Consider the following 18,334-nt stretch of genomic DNA (forward strand, 5'->3'; position numbering starts at 1 on the left):
CAGATGAAGACATCATGCCACTGATCCGCACACACTCTGCTATTTAACTCCACTAAATCCTCTTTACGGCTCTCTTCAAACATATCGCTAATTTCTCTTCCTCCCCAACCACCCTCTCCTGTCCTCTCCTCTATTCCATTCTTCTGCATCTCCAAGAGGCCTCCTGGCTACACCCCCCCACCCCACCCACATGGAGAACGTGTGGGCCTTACTGTAAGATGCCGTCATTTAAACAGTTACTGCATTTGAGCAGAGGACCCAAAGGAGTCATTAGTTTCAGATTTCAGGCTGGTTTTCCCGCCATGGCGTGCCAGACAATCTGAAGCGGATAATCTGAAGCAGACAACCTCCTGGTTTCTCAGCATCTGCATTAGTGCGTTTCTGTGTAGATGCTTGAAGATAAGGAAAAAGAAGTGGAACACGAGAGCAAAATAAAAAAGCTCCTGGTGATTTGTGTTGTTTTGAGATGTTACTGTAATGAGTGGCCATGGATAGGCTACCTGGACTGTGACTTTGCTCCTTTCTCTATATAATGAGGCTTGTGCAGGGCTGCAGGACAGGTGGGAGTTGTATTCACACGCTGCTGTAGAATCTGTCTTCTCTTGCTGCTAGCCAAAGCAAGGCTCAAGGTCGTCTGTTATTGTCGACTCACCACACCTCATTGGGTCCCTTATTTATATGATCTCTTTGTCTCCCTCCCACTTCCCCTCTCTTTCTCCTACAATCTCTCTCTCTCTCATTTTCAATTTCATGACTCAGAGATACCCAGTGATGCATTTTGTGCTACAGATGTGTGGGTGTTGTCCCTGCTCGCTATCTGATTATTTATTAAACCCCCAGGGAGAGTGATGCATACATCAAATTTAATTACAGCAACCTACTTAATTGCCAGCGCTTCACACTCTGGGAGCAAAAATGCATTTCGGACCCATTGTGTCCTCAGACAGAAAAGGGCCTCGCAATGCACCACCCAAGAAAAGAATCTCATGTTTGCATTGGAGCCATAGGGTTTGCAACATGTTCTCATTACGGAGGCACAACAAACGTGGAGTAATGCGGCAGGCTAGAGAATGGTATCTAGCACATCGGCGGCCCTTTTTCCCCCCTCATAGCGTTTAATCTGATGTAAGAAGCACAGAACCATCATTATCTTCGGAACGATTACAGCACAACAAAAGGCAAAATAAATAGGATTCCCCACCCTCACACACAAACACATTCACAGACAATCTCTCTCTCTCTCTAATACACACACACACACACACACACACACACACACACATTTCTGGTCTGGAGAGCAGCTCCGGGGATTTTGGCTGAAATGAGAAGCAGCTCGAGCAAACAGAAGAGCGCAGTAACTAATTACGCGCGGCCATTTTTCACCATAAACAATGTAACAACACCTACTGGATGGGCACTGCTTGTAAACACTCACTCACATGTGGAAATACCCTCCCATCAATTCAATTAAAGCACAGTGTGTGTGTGTGAGCGTGTGTTGCACAGTGTGTGTGAAAGTGTGTGTCTGCACGTGTGTGTGTGCGCTCGTGTTTGTTTGTGTTCGTGTGTGTGTGTGTTTGTGACAGCATATCAGTGTGGCTTCACACAGTGGAGGATTAAAGGGAACCGGTGGCTGATGGACAGGAGGGGTGAAGAGGACTGAGGGGATTTCTTATTAGACTGGATTTACGCTACCATCACCATCTCTCTCTTCCTCTCTCTATCCCTCTCTCTCTCTCTCTTTCTGTCTCTCTCTCTCTTTCTGAGGTAATTATTGGCTGTAATTATTAGGACTGTGAGTGTTCTTAAAAATCAAGAGCGAGATTGCCTGCAACTCTACTCCTGCCCTGCTAATGGCTCTCTCTGTGTCACTGAGACCCAACTAGATGCCTGGTCTGGAATGAGTGCAAGTGTGTGTGTGTGTGTGTGTGTGTGTGTGTGTGTGTGTGTGAGTGTGTATGATTACCGAGACAGAGAGAGAGACAAAGAAAAGAGAGAGAGAGAGAGAGAGAGAGAGAGAGAGAGAGTGCAGTACATGTGTGTGCCTGCATGTGTGTCTGTGATTACTGAGACAGAGAAACAGAGCCAGAGAGAGGGCGAGAGAGAGAGAGAGAGAAAGAGAGAGAGAGAGAGTGTGATAGACTAAGGCCCTAAAAGGATGGAGAGGGGGAAGGCAGATAAAAGGGAAGTGGAGATAGCGGGGGGAGAGAATACTCAAAAACAGAAAAAAGAGGGAGATGTAAAAATGGAACAGTGAGAAGGGGGGGCTGGATGAGGACAGAACAAACATCTAATTGCTATTCACTCTGTTTCTGAGCCATTGCCACCCTCATCACAGAGCGCCGAATGGCTTCAACACATAAGAGCCGTGCCTGATGAGAGATGGATGAGAGAGAGGGAGAGAGGGAGGTAGAGAGAGATGAAGGGAGAAAGAGAGGGACTCTCACACACAAAGAAACAGATTGAGAGAGGGAGAGGCAGCATATGTCAGTGAGTGTGTGTGCATGTGAGAGTGGTGAGTGTGTGCGTCTGTGGCTACATTTGTGTGCACGTGTATAGCACCCCCACACACACACACACACACTCTTCCCAGCGAATTAAAACAGACAGGCACTGTCTAATGCCTCCACAGTACCTGTACCAGACAGGTACTGTGGAGGCATTACACGTGCATGTGTCTGTGGATTGTGCGTATGTGTGTGTGTGTGTGTTTTGTGTGTGTGATGCTGAGGGTGTGGTGGCATTACACGTGCATCTGTCTGTGGATTGTGTGTGTGTGTGTGTGTGTGTGTGTGTGCGTGTGTGCGTTTGTGTGTGTGTGATGCTGAGGGTGTGGTGGCATTACACGTGCATGTGTCTGGGGATTGTGTGTGTGTGTGTGTGTGTGTGTGTGTGTGTGTGTGTGCGTTTGTGTGTGTGTGATGGTGAGGATGTAGTGGCGTTACACTTGTGGATGTGTCTGTGGATTGTGTGTGTGTGTGTGTGTGTGTGTGTGTGTGTGTGTGTGTGTGTGTGTGTGTGTGTGTGTGTGTGTGTGCGTTTGTGTGTGTGTGATGGTGAGGATGTAGTGGCATTACACTTCTGGATGTGTGCCTGCCTGTCTGTGGAGTGTGTAGGTGTTTGATGTGTGTGTGCGTGATGAGGGTTAAAACTGCCTGAGGAAGGTTTCCAAATCCGTCTTACTGCTAAAACGAAGCCCCCTGCCTCCCACCAGCCCAACTCAGTCCAAACTCACGCTGACTGCTGCGGTGGGATGGCTCCTGATTGCTGACGGAAATATCTGGAACTAACAGCAGACACACACACATACAAACACACACACACACACACACACACACACACACACACACACACACAGACACACACACAGCCCCCTCCACAGATGAAAGGAACAGGGCACAGAGGAGCCCAGCCTGCCCCAATGGCAGCTCCACTCAGCCGGGGGCCGCAAGTCTCTGCGGGAGCCTGGGGTGTGTGTGTGTGTGTGGAGGCTACAGCAGGAGCTGCGAGACAGGGGATGCTTGTGTGTGTGTGTGTGTGTGTGTTTGTGTGTGTGTGGAGGCTACAATTCGGTTCTGTTCTATCGGTACTATCTGTGCACCTTGTTGGCGTGGCAACCCTCTGATTTAACTCAAAAGGTAGCAGATGCACACAAGCATGCACATAAATATGCAGTGCAGAGTGGAGACAGCGCATCCATATGCATGCAGATGCAGACACACACATGCACACAAACACACAGACACACAAACACACACACACTCTCAAGATCCTTCTTCTGCCTCTTGGCTCTTCTGAGTGTTACTGACGTGCAGGGGGAAAGCTTCCAGCCCCATTTTTATCCAAACACACGAGACGGAAGCCAATTGAGAGATCAAAGAGGAAGATGAGCACAGGGCAGAGGCTGGCGAGAGGAGACGAGAGAGAGAGAGAGAGAGAGAGAGAGAGAGAGAGAGGAGGGAGGGTGAGAGGGATAGAGAAAGAGAGAAAGAGAGGGGGGAAGAGAGAGAAGAAGGGAGAGAGGGAAGCATCATATCCTGCCAGAGCTGTACAGAGTAGAATGGAAAAAGAGAGCTACAACTACTGTACCTGCATTCCCATCTCTATGGTCTCTTTCATTTCTTTTTAATCGACCACCCCCCCACCACCCTCCAGTTTTATCTTATTGAATAAGCAACAGCTCTCAGATATTAAAAATCAGATTGTTGACGTGGCGGCGATGAGAGCGCCCAACTCAGGAGGCGAGGATTCATATAAGAGTGGGCCAGGACATGATTTATCATCTTAATATAGCTGCCGCTCTCCCTACAGCGTCTGCCTCCAGCGCAAGGTCATATCTGCACAGCTATCTGCCGATAGGGATCGCATGCAAGGGGAGATAGTCATATCAGGCGGCTGATACCATTATGGGTGGCAGAGGCAGCCACACAAAAAGCCACATTTGCCGAGGACAACAGTGTACCTGTGAGCTGTATACCTTTAACAGTTCACACAGACACAGACACAGACACAGACACACACACTAATCCCATGCTGGCAAGTCAAGTGGCACTGCGGCTTTGCATTTCCTAGGTGCCTTTGCATCGGTAGAAATGCAAATCTGACACGTTGGGGGAGGCATCATCACTTTGTGTACACTAAAAGTGTACACAAAAAGATAAACTCAAACTTTCATGCACTGTAATTATAACCATTTTCTGAGGGTTTATTTAGCTGGGGTCAAATTGACCCCAAGGATAAAGATTGTCGGTAAGATTTGTGGATAACACAAGGGTAAAAAAGTAACTTAGTTACTTTACTGATTACTTGATTTTAAAAGTAACTACAAGTTAGATTACAAGTTACTTAAAAGTAACTACAAGTTAGATTACAAGTTACTTTATTAGTTACTTTCAGCAGCTGCCGACAACACCCCCACCGCCTCAACATAAAAATGATAACCGGTTTTGCCAATACTCACTATACTGGAAGTGCATTTTAACAGTAATGTCAACAATGTATAGCAGACATCCAAACCTAACCTACTTAGATACTGAAATTCAGATGTTTGTTCAATAATGTCTAGTCAGTACACCAAATAAGGAAGGCCTATTGATAGAAATTGTGATAGTAAAATATGTAGATTTTGGTAGTTTGGCCTTTTCATGTAGCCTTGGCAACTAGCCATCTAGTATAGGCCTGAGTAATATGCAAATGAAATTACACTTGTTAAACTCACCTCAACAAGTCTTTTGCAATCATTTAACCCACCGTGAGCAATGCTAAAGTCACTGTTACAAACAGTGCAGTGTGCAAGACTATCATTATGTTTTAGGCCTACTCTTATGAGAAAATTGGGTACACTTTTGTGTAGTCTGATGTGAAATGAGTCTTACAGTAGATGTTTCTTTTTGAGGGGCACTGACTCTGCCATGACGCTCCTGTTCCTAGAAACACTGACTGAACTGATTAATAAAGTTCGGGAGAAAAGTTTGTGTCGCTGCGTGGTTTTACACGTGAGTTGTCCTCATGCTGAAAACGTGAGCATAGCCTACATGACGTTAATCCCCGAGCCAAGAAGAAAGGAAAATGACAAAAATAGTAACCAACAGTGACTTAGATAAGTAACTTTAATCTGATTACTGGTTTGTAAATAGTAGCTTGTTAGATTACTTGTTACCGAAAAAAGTGATCAAAATAGACTAACGCGTTACTGGCATCACTGGTGCTGTGTGTGTGCCTGTGTGTGTGTGGGAGGGGAATCACTGCCACACTGGTGTGTTGGCTGCGTGTGGGCCTGCTCCTCTGCTGCTCCAGATAAGCCTTCGCCTCTCTGCGTCTCTTTTGCACACATCTCTATTAGGATTCCACCCACTCTCCATCACAAGGAGCAGGGTTCACAGCGCGCGGGGGGGATCAGAACACAAGGAAAAAAGCCACAGAAACCAATTGGAACACGCACCATGACAATTATTAGCTTCTTTCTAACACCACTTAACTGGCCGTGTTACTGGGAAAAGGGGAACGTTTCTCAAATGAGATGCTCTGCAGCCTGTGGATGAAACACCTTCAGCTAACTTTGAAAATTCAGCAAACTCTAAAATGCAGTATAGCGGGCGGTGGCACATTTGGAGTGGTAAAGTAATTAATTCTGCTCACATGCTGCTTAAGCCATTGCTTTCCACATGTGCAGAAAAAAATATATATATCCAAAAATCAGCAGTGTTTGAAATTGGTTCTCAAGACCATATTTCTTATCTACCAGTGTGGAAAGAAAACCCATGTTAAATGATCCATGATGGTGGTAGATTTAGATGAAATGATGTAGCCATCGTAGGAATGGCAAAGGCAGTCATTCAAAAAAGTCAACAACTGACACATTGCTGAGGAAAAGCGTATGGTCTGTTGTCCTTTGATCTCTGTATGCTTGCGTCTGTTTTGGGCCAATCTTAATGAGGCCGCTTTCAGCAAAAACTGGAGAGACGATTACACTCTACCTGTCTTTCAGACACCACTCACATCAAAGTCTCTCCCTTGTTGTAGAGCTTTTCAGTCATACGATATCTCAAAGTGATTGAGAAAATGGAAAGGACCACACTGCCTAAAACTTTCCATTTATTCCCTCAGTTCAAATAATGGACCTACAAATCAATAGGTCTGTAATAATATAGAAATGGAGTGAACGCTGCACATAACCCTTTAGATACACTAATGTGGGATACCTACAAAGCAAGGACATGGATATTGAATATGATTGTGGTTGTTTTTGACACTATAACAAACAATATATATTTTTCAGACATGATTTGAACAGATCTCCATATTGTTTGAGTCAAAATATGAGCCTATATATATATATAAATATATAAAGCAAATCATACATTTGAAAAACACAAATGTTCACCCACAGCACATGTACAGTAGAAAAGTGGTTTGTGGCAGGTTTAAATGTGAAATGGCTCTCAGGGCTACTGTAGTGTTCAGTTGCAAACTGACCTCCTTTAACTTTTTAAAGCTTTCGTCTGAAATACGAATATGATTGCAGTCTTCCTGTTTTAAATATAGTTCCCATTATGAAATATCCCTTACACAAAATAACTATAGTAATACTATAAGATTTCTATAGTAGTTCTATGGTAGTGTATACTACTTCTGTGATGTTCGGTAATACCTCTATAATATCTTTATCCTCTAGTGCCCCTATAGTACAGTATTATAGTATGTCTATAGTATGTCCCAAAATACTATACTAACTGTACCAAAATACCATTCCTATAAGACTATTACAATATTTTGTCCCCAAACACTAGATTAGATATAGATTCCTATAGTTCTTTTTCATTTGGGTATTATGATAGACTTTGGGGGGACAGGGGGTAAGGCTCGTTCACAAAAGGGTAGTTGGCTCCAAGCACTAATTTTCCAAGTGACATTTATCTGACCTCATTGTGAGCAGCATTTGTATTGTGTATTCCTCTCAGCAGAAAAAAAACAGCCAGGCTTTCTTTAAGTGTGACATTTGATTTCTGGCATTTGAGTATCTATTTAGAGTATCGTTTAATTTGGAAGCCGCAGCTTCATTTTGTGTCACTCTTCTGGGTCTCACAGGCAGCAAACCATAGTGACTAGTTTCAGCCATGTTTTTGTTTCACCGTCATATTGCACCTGTAACTTCCATGCAAAATGTACTGAGCAGATAGCTCACACACACACTCACACACATACAGAGAGAGAGAGAGAGAGACATTTCAACGTATAGCCTTCAAACACTGCAAATCATCATCCAGCATCAGGTCAAAGGTTCACTAAAGAGTACAGAGATGAGTGATAGTAAAGAGATCTTACATAAACTGACAATTTCTAAAACTGTTTCTTACACCACCCTGTTTCATCCTGTTTCAGCCTATTCCACCACCATCTGTTACACCACCCTATTTCAGTGGAATTATCATTTCCATGCATTAGCAAACTTGCCATTAGCTCAAATGGTCAGCATCATCAGCTGCATCATTCATTGAATGAACATTGAGCTCCTTTAAAAAAGCAATGCCTTCAGAAGACATACAGGTGTACTTTCACTGACACTGTTCAATTGTGTTGTGTGCTGCTGCCGGCTAACCTGGTATAGCCTCCAAGTCAATAATGCCTGGGATTAGTGCCTCACACACTATTGGAGATTGATTCCAGATGCTACCTTTTTAATGGGTGTAGACTTCAGGTTCGTTTTAAAACCAAATGGACCAGCTTTTCACCCATCAATGATTTAGCATTGAGCACTATGGGACTACTATGGCCTACTTTGTCACTATTGGTGCCATGGTACTGCTACATTAGCCTTTTCCAAATCCCTGCTGGCAGTAAGGAAACAATGTTCTTCTTATTCTGGCTATAATTCTTCAACATTTGAAGAATTGCAGTTACTACTTTGGTAGCGCTTTTGTATTGCTTTAGCTACAGTAACTCTATCACTGTTGCCGCTGTTATAACTGCATGTGAAATAAATCCTTCACTACAATATCTTCACACATAGAAATCCCCACTGGTCACTGAATGGTCTGCCTTGCAAAATACAGTAGCTCAGTGATTCTTTATGTGAAGAGGGTTTCCGGACTATGACCTCTATGATAAAACTGAATAGTAATAATAGGCAGGTGGAGCCAGGCTAAAGGCCTGCTCACACTGCTAACAATAACTTTATAGAAAACTGTAACTTTAATAACATGAACATACACTGGCCAACAATAATGACATGTTCATTAATGGGATGCCTAAAATCCAACAGAATCTGATTGGCTGTGTTTCTATCATTCACAAAATGTATTTCGGAAAACATTCCACAATATCATTCAACTAGTCATTATCATTATCGTGTGGACATTGACTTATAGTTAGAGCAATATTTGAAACTTTAGTTTTTACAGCTTTGTTATAGTTACCGTGGACCGACCTCAACTGCCAGTCCCAGTATACTCAGCCATAGGCTTTGCCCTCCATGAAGACAGGGCCCTACAAAACCATTTTTACTAGGCTTGTTCTCACAGTTGGAACAGGTACTTTTATGTCAAATGATTTTGGTCAAAGCACTTTCTCCTGTTTTTTCCCTCCACCTCATACAGGAACTGACCTTTTGGTGCCATCAGATGCAGGCGGCCTCATGGTGACTTTTCAAAACTGTAAATTCTGTCTCCAATTTGCCATGCATTCTAAAAGTATGGGGGTCTCAGGGTCTGAAGCTCACATCATGAAAGTGTTGGCCGCCTGGCAGGTTATGGCTCATAAACTGTATCCTTGTCAATACACAGATATCTGTAAAAATGTGTTTGCTTCATCAAGATCAATTCACCAACATCTATGGTCACCATTTCATACACACAGTATTTGTGATGTCCCACTAGCCTTCAGGCACTACCAATACAATAACTCATTCAGCTGAATTAGGTGAAATGTTATGATACTGTATGGAATGGTTGGGGTGCCTTGAAAACAAGCTGGCTGGTTACCTCATGAGACAGTGAGGCTGTTCTTAAAAAAGACACATTTTTGGGTCAAAGTGCATCCAACTCACAAGCCATTGTAAAGCTAATGATACATTTAGCTACATTTCATGAGATGAATAAATACCTTCATAATAAAAAAAGAACATTCCAGTTAACAACATTTTTTTGGTTGACAAAAAATATTTAAAAAGATTAAATTATTATTATTGTTATTAGTGGCTTTGTCTCCTACCTAAGTCAGAACAGAAAAATCCCTGAAGAGAATATCCCCAAGCCCAATTACCTGTGAGCAATGCTCAGGCTGTGCTCAGGCTCCCTCCCATCCCACAGTGACAGTTATCACAAGTTTTTTTGTCTGTTCTTTTGTTCTTTAGCCCACCAATCGCCTCCATCCATACACCCTGGTTGCCGAGGAGGCCAGAAAGGATAATTTGAAGTTAACGAGGGGCAACCGCCTTCTTCCTGTTTCACAGAGAGACTGCAGCAGTGCCGTTTTAACTCACGTGCCATCCTCGGAGGGTGTTACCATTTGTAACAAGATTCATATCACAGCTTACTAGCAATTTTCTTTCTCCTATATACCATTTTCAAAGCAAGCATTTGACAGCAGCACACCTCATATCTACTGTATAAGGGGGGAAAAAAACCCTGCAGCCACAATAAAAATATTGTCAATCCAGACGCATGCAAATCAACTTCGCTCTCTCTCTCTTTCTCTCTGCCATACTTTTCTCCTCTCTCTTCCCCACTCTTTTGTTTGACTGTATCGATCTGAGACTGGAGTGTTGTCAAACTGCTTTACAGCTTCGGATTCCCAGTCCGCCGTGCAGTCTGTTTGTGAAACATGGCCGCTTGACAAACAGTGTGCATCACGAGGCGCATTGTGCCACTGTCAGGCCATGACAGATCTCTTCAGTATGCTTCACAAGGGGCCGCTGCTTAAATCAAATTGCCGCGGACACAAATCAATGGCGCAACCTTGGCCACACACTAAATCAGCATCTACCTTTACATGCGTCAGGCTCGCATTGAGCGCTTGCTGGTGGTGGGCAAGGCCTGGGGAGTCGAATGAAGAAGAAAAAAAGCAAAGCCTCACGTCGAAGGCCGCTGGAGAGCTTCAACAGCCCTCTCTAGTGCAACACAGAATGAGGGCCTTAAGACAATGATTCTCAGAGACAGCTAATTATAACAGGCTATCAGATACACTGAGGCCAATGTTCCGTGTGGGCCTGGCATATGACTTTAGCTAATGTATGTGTGATGGATGACGCGAGGTCTCCGATGTGCCACACGTGAGAAGCTCGGCTCTTGGATGTGGCCCACTGGGTTTGTGGCAGGGCTGCCGGGGGAAAGACTTAAGCCTGTTGTTCTTCTGTTGTTCGGAGTGTTACACTCACTACACACTCCCATCGCTCCTGCAACAAAGAGCATTGCATTTCTTAAGAGCCCTCTGTGTGTAAGCCTGTGTGTGTGTGTGTGTGTGTGTGTGTGTGTGTGTGTGTTTATTTGTTTTGCTCTTTTGTACTGCTGCTAATGGTCAGATGGAAATATGGTCATACAGAGTTATAGCTACCCACTCCCGACAATCCCCATTAAAAATGAAAAAGAAGGAGGACATAAAGAAAATAAATAAATAAACAAATAAATAAATAAGGCCACTCTCGGGAGACCACCTACTCCCACCTCCTGGTGAGTCCAGCTCCAAATGAGATGAATACATTTAGCCCACGGCTGCAGACTCTCTCTCTCTTACACTCTCTCTCTTGCTCTTTTTCTCCATCTCTCAGACTCTCTCTCTCTGTCTCTCTATACCTCTCTCCCAGACTCTCATTCTCCATTGCTATCTCTCTCAGACACACACTGTCTCTCTCTCTCTCTCTTCCAATCTCCCTCCCCCCTCTGAGGGAAGAGCAAGTTTAGACAGAATCACAGCAACATAATTAGCATGGTCTGGAGCTGCATTGCTTAAAAAAGTATGCCACTGCGACGGGCATTTATATGTGTGTGTGTGTGTGTGTGTGTGTGTGTTTTGTGTGTGTGTTTGCTTGTCTCTTCAAGTAGAGAGACCCAATCAGCCCCACAGGCAATCAAGAGCAGAGGGAGAAGAAAACAGCTTGAGACCCAATAACCCATAAATGTTTTAAGAGTAATTTCCATTCAATTCATTTTTGTTATCCTCTCACCGTTTGCCTTGGTTGGATACGCTAAGCTACGTCTTAGTCAACGCAAAACACAACCATCCAGCGTTTCTTCATATTGACGTCCGGGTATGTGTTGCCAAAGCAGTCGGTGCTTCCTGAATAGTCTCCTGTTTTCTTCCTTTTCCTTTTCCAACTCAACACCTCCTTCACAGGGTGTAGCTCTCCTGATCTGCTGGAAGGCTGGACTTAAAATAAGGTCACATTTATATGAAGGCTGACAGCTCTCACTGTTAAATTTGGCAAGAGACTCTGTCTATGATATGAAGGGGGAAAATCTACTTTGATAGCCATGCCAAATTATTTAGACAGTCGGCAAGTCAGTAGGCAAGCTCAGAGGGTTTTAATGTCCTCATCAACTGGACAGTAAAAGCTCAAGTGGCCCTAGGTGCACTCCATCCCAGAGAGATCATTTCTCCAGAGTGAGTCTGGCTCTCAGCTGGCACCCATCAGGCAAAGAACCGGCCACACCAGCTCAACATTCCGGTAACTGTACCCGGGTAGCCATCTTGTCTTGGTTCAAAGCAATAGGTACACTACACTACAACACTACAGTACACTTCAGCAGTATTGGGCAGCCCAAACAATACCATCAAAGACCAAGGCATTTTGTAATTGTGTACACATATGCAGTGCATGGTCTAAATAAATGGTAAACACTTCATTTCAATATGAAAATGTTTCATATTGAAATTAAACAGTGAACAGGAGATGTACACTTACAATATTTGAATAGTCAGTAGGTGTTTACATGCTTCCTTTGACAAAACATTTAAATATATTTTGACACACCCTGGTAAATCTAAGAAAATAAATAAGATAAAAGAGGATAGATAGGCATGGGAATGACTTCTTATTCATTTGCTGAAATCTTCTTTGGTCAGTGCTAAAATGAGGGGGAAATATTGCTTGGGGAGGTGCTTGGACACTGGACAATAACACTGAGCCTCTGAGCCACTGTGGACACATATGCCATGATTGCTTTGAACACATAACGAGTGGAAGCTGTGGGCTGTCTGCCACAAACCTATGTTCTACTAACACATGACTAGTCACTACTAGCATTTAAGCACAGATCTGCTCAATAAAAACATAGCCACAGGTGAAAAAAGCTGTGTAATTGTTCCATGCCTCCATTAAACCAGCTGACTCTTATTAGCACAACTCTTCAGCCAAGTAGAGAAGTTAATTAGCGAAATCTCCTGTTTTAAGTGTGCGGGTAAAACCAATACATGGCCAGACTTTTACTTTCTTGAAGGTGGGTTTTGCCCCCTTTGCCTCTAGCCCAGTGTGCCCCGCACTTAGTGAGCCATTCATAAAGGTAGGATATCTGCATATTGAGGGGACTTCACTGGCTAATCAATTTGCACGCCCTGGATTGACTTAGCGGGGTGTGTTTGAGTACAGATATTAATTCACTGCAGTCGAGATGGTCATACTCAATCAGAGGGGGAGAGCAGAGAACAGTCACTTCATATCACCATGGTAATGCAGAGCATCAAAGAGATTCTCTCAAGACCTTAGCATTAACTTGGCAATGCTAACAAGAGCCTGATGTAAGCTTGCTGCGATGGTTGCAGCATCCCGGCGGGAGTCGTGCAGCTATCGACCCGCCATGTCAGTCTCCACTATAACAGCTCCAAATCTTTATTGTGATTTTTAGAGGCTATTACCCAGAGGCATTATCTGGAAAAAAGAGAGAGACAGAGAGAGAGAGAGAGAGAGAGAGAGAGAGAGAGAGAGAGAGCATGGAAATTCATGGCCTGCAACTTTGATGCAAACATACTCCCTTGGCCAAATGGGTTGGAATGGGAAACATTACCGGATGCAGCGACGGCTGTTGAATGCACTTCCTGGCATAGGAATCTGCATGCGTCACTCAACAAGAATGTACACTGAAACACCGCGGAAGCTTCTACTTAGAGTTATTTACAGCACAGCGTGATCAAGGCAAAAGTAATTGTGCATTTATAAATAATTCATCGACCCTCTTATCTGCGGCTACATTAATGAGTTTATGTTTACCTGAAGCTTAGTTATGAACATGTGTGTGCGACGTGTGTGTGTGTGTGTGTGTGTGTGTGTGTGTGTGTGTGTGTGTGAGTGTGAGGTGTGTGTAAGTGTGCATTCTACGAAGCGGTGGCCCACGGTGTGGAAGCTAGCCGCTCCTCCGTGGGGAAATAAGGGCTGATATAAAGACGTTCAGACTCAATAGAAGGTGGAGGAGAACGTAATGAAATCAGAATGGGAGAGAATCAGTGTAGCAGCTGCAGGGGGAGAAAGAGCCTGATGCTCCAGGAGTGAATTTCAGATAACCCAGGGGACCGGCGGCTCGCACACTATTCTCTCCCTCTCACGCTACATATGTAGCTCTCAGATCTGTGTGTGTGTGTGTGTGTGTGTGTGTGTGTGTGTGTTGAGAGAGAGGGGGGAAGAGAGGGAAAGGGAGAAAGAGAGGAACAGCGTGTATGTGTGTGTATGTGTGAGTCGATAATTGTGCAGGTGGCTAACCGCCTCTATTTCTTCCTCCTGCAATTGCTAATTCACAGCACAGACCAGTGGAGAGTGTGTGATTCTGCATTCTGGGCTTGTTTTCCACACAGGTATCTGCAGCAATCACATTGGAGAATCGTGCCGGAGATTTCTGATTTCCAGTTTGTGTATACTGGACGGTATTCCAATCATCCACATCCTCCCTCCTGTTTCCTGTTGTTTTCCACTCCCTAGTGCCTCTCTCTCTTTCTGTTTCTCTCTCTCTCTCTCACACACACACACACACACGCACACATACACACACACACAACACACACGTACACACACACACACACACACACACACACACACACACACTTTCCCTCTCATTTCCGCTCAGTCTGAGTAGCTTTACTTGAGAGGACATCACAAACAGGCAGGGATGAAAGGATAGGGAACACTGAATGAGTGAAACAGACAGAAATAGAGACAGGGAGAGAGAGACAGAGAGAGAGTGCGCACACAAGTAAAGCAGGAAAGACAGGCAAGAATGGGCTCCCTACAGAGTGCTTTCAGAATGCACAATGCACACACATGCATTAGGGTACCAAACTACATAGGAAGTGATGTATACATCAGTCCCTGTACTCCCCCATAATCCCAATGGAAATCCAGCAACAATGCAAATCTCTACTGTACTTGACAGAGAGCCAGGACTTTTCTGTTAAAATGGCAAGCAGCGGGGGTCAGGAAATGACACCTCTCCAGCTCGGCAGCCGGGTGACAGGAGCCTGACCTTTGGATAATCAGGTGTTGGTATCACATCTGTCGCAAGCCGCAAGACAAGGGCCAACACACGGACGGACGGACGGACACACACACACACACACACGCGCGCGCGCGCGCGCAGCAAACGGCATCGCATTGATATCTGCAGTGATAAAGAATAGCACCTCTGGGCTTGCACCACACAAAGAGAGGACAGAGTGTGATAGACAAGAGACAAGACCAACAGACAGAGAGAGAGGAGATAAAGAGAGAAAGTGAACGAGAGATCATGCAATGGAGAGAGAGAGAGACAGAGAGAGAGAGAGAGAGTTAGAGAGTGTCTGAGTAAAAGAGGGGGCAATGAAGAGAGATACAGAGACAGGGGGAAAGGGGGAGAGAGAAAGAAGGATAGAAGAAAAGACAATCGGGGGAGTCAGCTCTCATCAGAGAAGCCCGTTGCCATCCTTCTGACAGCCGTCTCAGTTCACCACGCCGCTGTCTGGGCTTCACCGGGGGGGGGGAGGTTCCGAGGGGCTGCACAGGTGCTAGGCCTCCATGCTGGCAGGGCTATGGGAAGAGGGCTGGGGGGTGGGGTGGGGTGGGGGAGTGGGCGCTGGACACTAAAGCCCCAGAAGGCTGCTCTTATCTAGGCTCAGGGCACCACCAAGGCCAGGTACAGTAGATGAAGCGGGAGGACACTGAGCATGGACGGAGGCAGCGGGGCGGTGGGTGCAGCGCGGTGTTTCAGCGCTCTGGTGAGTGCATGCACTGCTGTATGTAAGGCCACAGTTCAGCACAGGCTGGGCCATTCATCACAGCACACCAACAACTGAGAGGGATGGAAAAAAGGAAAAAAAGTGTGTGTGTGTGTGTGTGGGGGGGGGATTTCATCCCTGGTGAGTTGTGCAGCCTCGGAGGATACAGCCCTCATGGCTGCGGTAGGAGCTTGTTTCCTTCAAGCTCGAAAGAGGGAAAAAAACACTTTCTGGGCCAACAGAATCCAGAGCACCAGCAACAGCAGAAGCAGTAGCTTTTTTTCTTCTATTAAAGATAGAAATCTGATTTTTTCTTCTTCTTCTGAAAGAATAAAGCAGAGAGAGATTCCAAATGAGCTCCTTTCTCCCAATTATTAAATTTCTTGGAGCGGCTGCCCTAGATGAGTTCGAGAGGGGAAACGAATCGGCAAAAGGGAGAGAGAAACTTTAGCTGCTACGCTCAAGCTTTTTTAATTGACTCCCGGTGGGAGTCCGACCGTGCTAATTGATTTTACTCTTCCAAGATAGTCAATCAATCTGCTGCTAATTTACACCGTGCTCATTTATATTGATCAAGCCAAAGCTAACATGTTAAGGAGGGGGAGAGCTCAAGGGACAGTGGCTGCTGACAGCATGATGAAGTATTTATCCCCCCTCCCTCAATCAAATTACAAATCACCACAGAGTTAGATGAAGCCAAAATGCAGTCTCTTTGTGTGTGAGCTAGGAGGCATCATGTCTTATGCTGCAAACCCTACTAATTAGCCTACTTAAGCAAGCAAGGGATTCTCTTTTTTAAACAATATACATTGTCTTTAAAATATAGACAGTTCAGTAGAGGGCACAGGGTGTTTTTTATTTTTTTGCAATAGCTCTACTAATTTCATGGTAAATTTGGGTGGATTTCATGGACGTTTGGTTTCAGATATGCTCATTTAATGCCTTTTAGAAATCTATCGACCCTCCACATGATCTCATGAAACAACAGAGAGAATGTACCCCAGTCAGGTTGAAATAATTAATAATAATTAATAACTCTGCCCTAATCACCATAATGAGTCTATGACGCACAAAGCATTGGGTCTGCGCTACTTCACTACTTCACATGGGTTTGCACGCATGCACACACACACACACACACACACACACACACACACACATTACATTTTCCCTGCTTTGAAATCTGTCCAAACCACAAAATCTGCCACCTGTCAATTTATTTAATTCCTGTTTCTGTTCTGTGTGTGTCAATTCAGGAAATGAATCAGCTGATCTAAACTCTAATCCACACAACACAAAAGGAAGAAGAAAGTCAAAATGAGCCGCAAATGACCCCGCTAATGGAGCAAAAAAAAGAGAGGTCAGTTTACAACAGTAGCAGCTATTTGAGTTGCAACACCCTTTGGTGTTGTAGGGAGGAAGCCATTGTAATGTTCACTACACTGCAACCGTGTACAGCACTGCTTGTCCTGGGAAGACCTGTGACAGGACCTGTCTACCATATCACAAGTTAAACCAATTAAAAGAGGGTGAGAACATCTCTCTTGCTTTCTGTGTGTGTGTGTGTGTGTGTGTGTGTATGTGTGTGTGGGTGGGTGGGTGGGTGTGTGTGTTTGTGTGTTTTGAGGGGGTGCATGTGTTTGTTGGTGAGTCTGTAAGCATTGTAGTAAGTTAGTTAGCATTTATCTATACTGTACACATCTGAGCGAGTGAATGGGGTAATTTACCTTATGCACATTCCTGTCTCAAAATAACATGATCTGAGTCCTAGTTTGATGGAGCGTCACTGTGGATGTTTGACTGTGCCTTTGTATGTGTGTGTGCATGTAAATCAGACCCGGTCTGTCCATCTGCACAATAGACTGGGTTCCTTGCACTTCACACTGCTGGGGAACAAAAGGAGACTCAAGCTCGAAAGAGAGGGTGAAGGAGAGAGGGCTGTCAGAAGGCTGGAGTTGCCCTAAAAGACTGGAGATGCTGAAACACCATTCACTGGGCAGCTCATTTGCGATGACCGCATGGATTCATTGTCTGGGAATGTTGGGATTGATTTTTCTTCTCCTGTCTACGCCGCTCTAGTTAGTAAAATCAGACAAAGCACATGAACAACGTGAGCGACTCACTTGACACGACTACGCCATCTGCTAAAAAATGCACACTCCACTTTCTGCTTCTTGGAGGATGAAGGACAAACATGCCAATCCCACAACAATTTGTGAGCTCATGGCACTTGTTACTGAACAAGCCAACAGATGACAGGATAGCATGCAATGTGCATTTGCATCTAAAACAATACCATACATCTGAGAGACAAACCTTTATGGAATCACTTCAATTATTATATTTCAGTTCACACATTAATTGTCAACTATTGCTTATATTTCTAATTCATACATTGTCTGCAATTCAAAAACATTACTTCTCTATGTTATTGCCTAGCAAAACACCTGAGTGTCTGTGGAACGATAAAACAGTGACAGAATTATTGTAAGAAATAATTGTTTGCCAAAACATCAGTGCAAACCAAGTCATCCAAGCTACACAAAATTACCAGCACCCATTGTTTTGTTCACCATCAAAGAAACCTTAAAGCGCCATAATAAAACATACACCAAAAGTGGACCTAGGCTATACGAAAACGGATCTTTCAAAAGTGTCCTACTTT

General features: G+C 44.4%; 1 protein-coding gene across 1 annotated transcript in view; it reads right to left on the reverse strand.

The window, feature by feature from the left end:
• The window catches only part of vstm2l (V-set and transmembrane domain containing 2 like), a 29,091-nt gene that overhangs the window by 9,691 nt on the left and 1,066 nt on the right, over positions 1-18,334 (reverse strand). The window lies entirely within an intron of this gene.

Source organism: Alosa alosa, chromosome 10 (genome assembly GCF_017589495.1).
Source record: "Alosa alosa isolate M-15738 ecotype Scorff River chromosome 10, AALO_Geno_1.1, whole genome shotgun sequence".
Taxonomy (NCBI): domain Eukaryota; kingdom Metazoa; phylum Chordata; class Actinopteri; order Clupeiformes; family Clupeidae; genus Alosa; species Alosa alosa.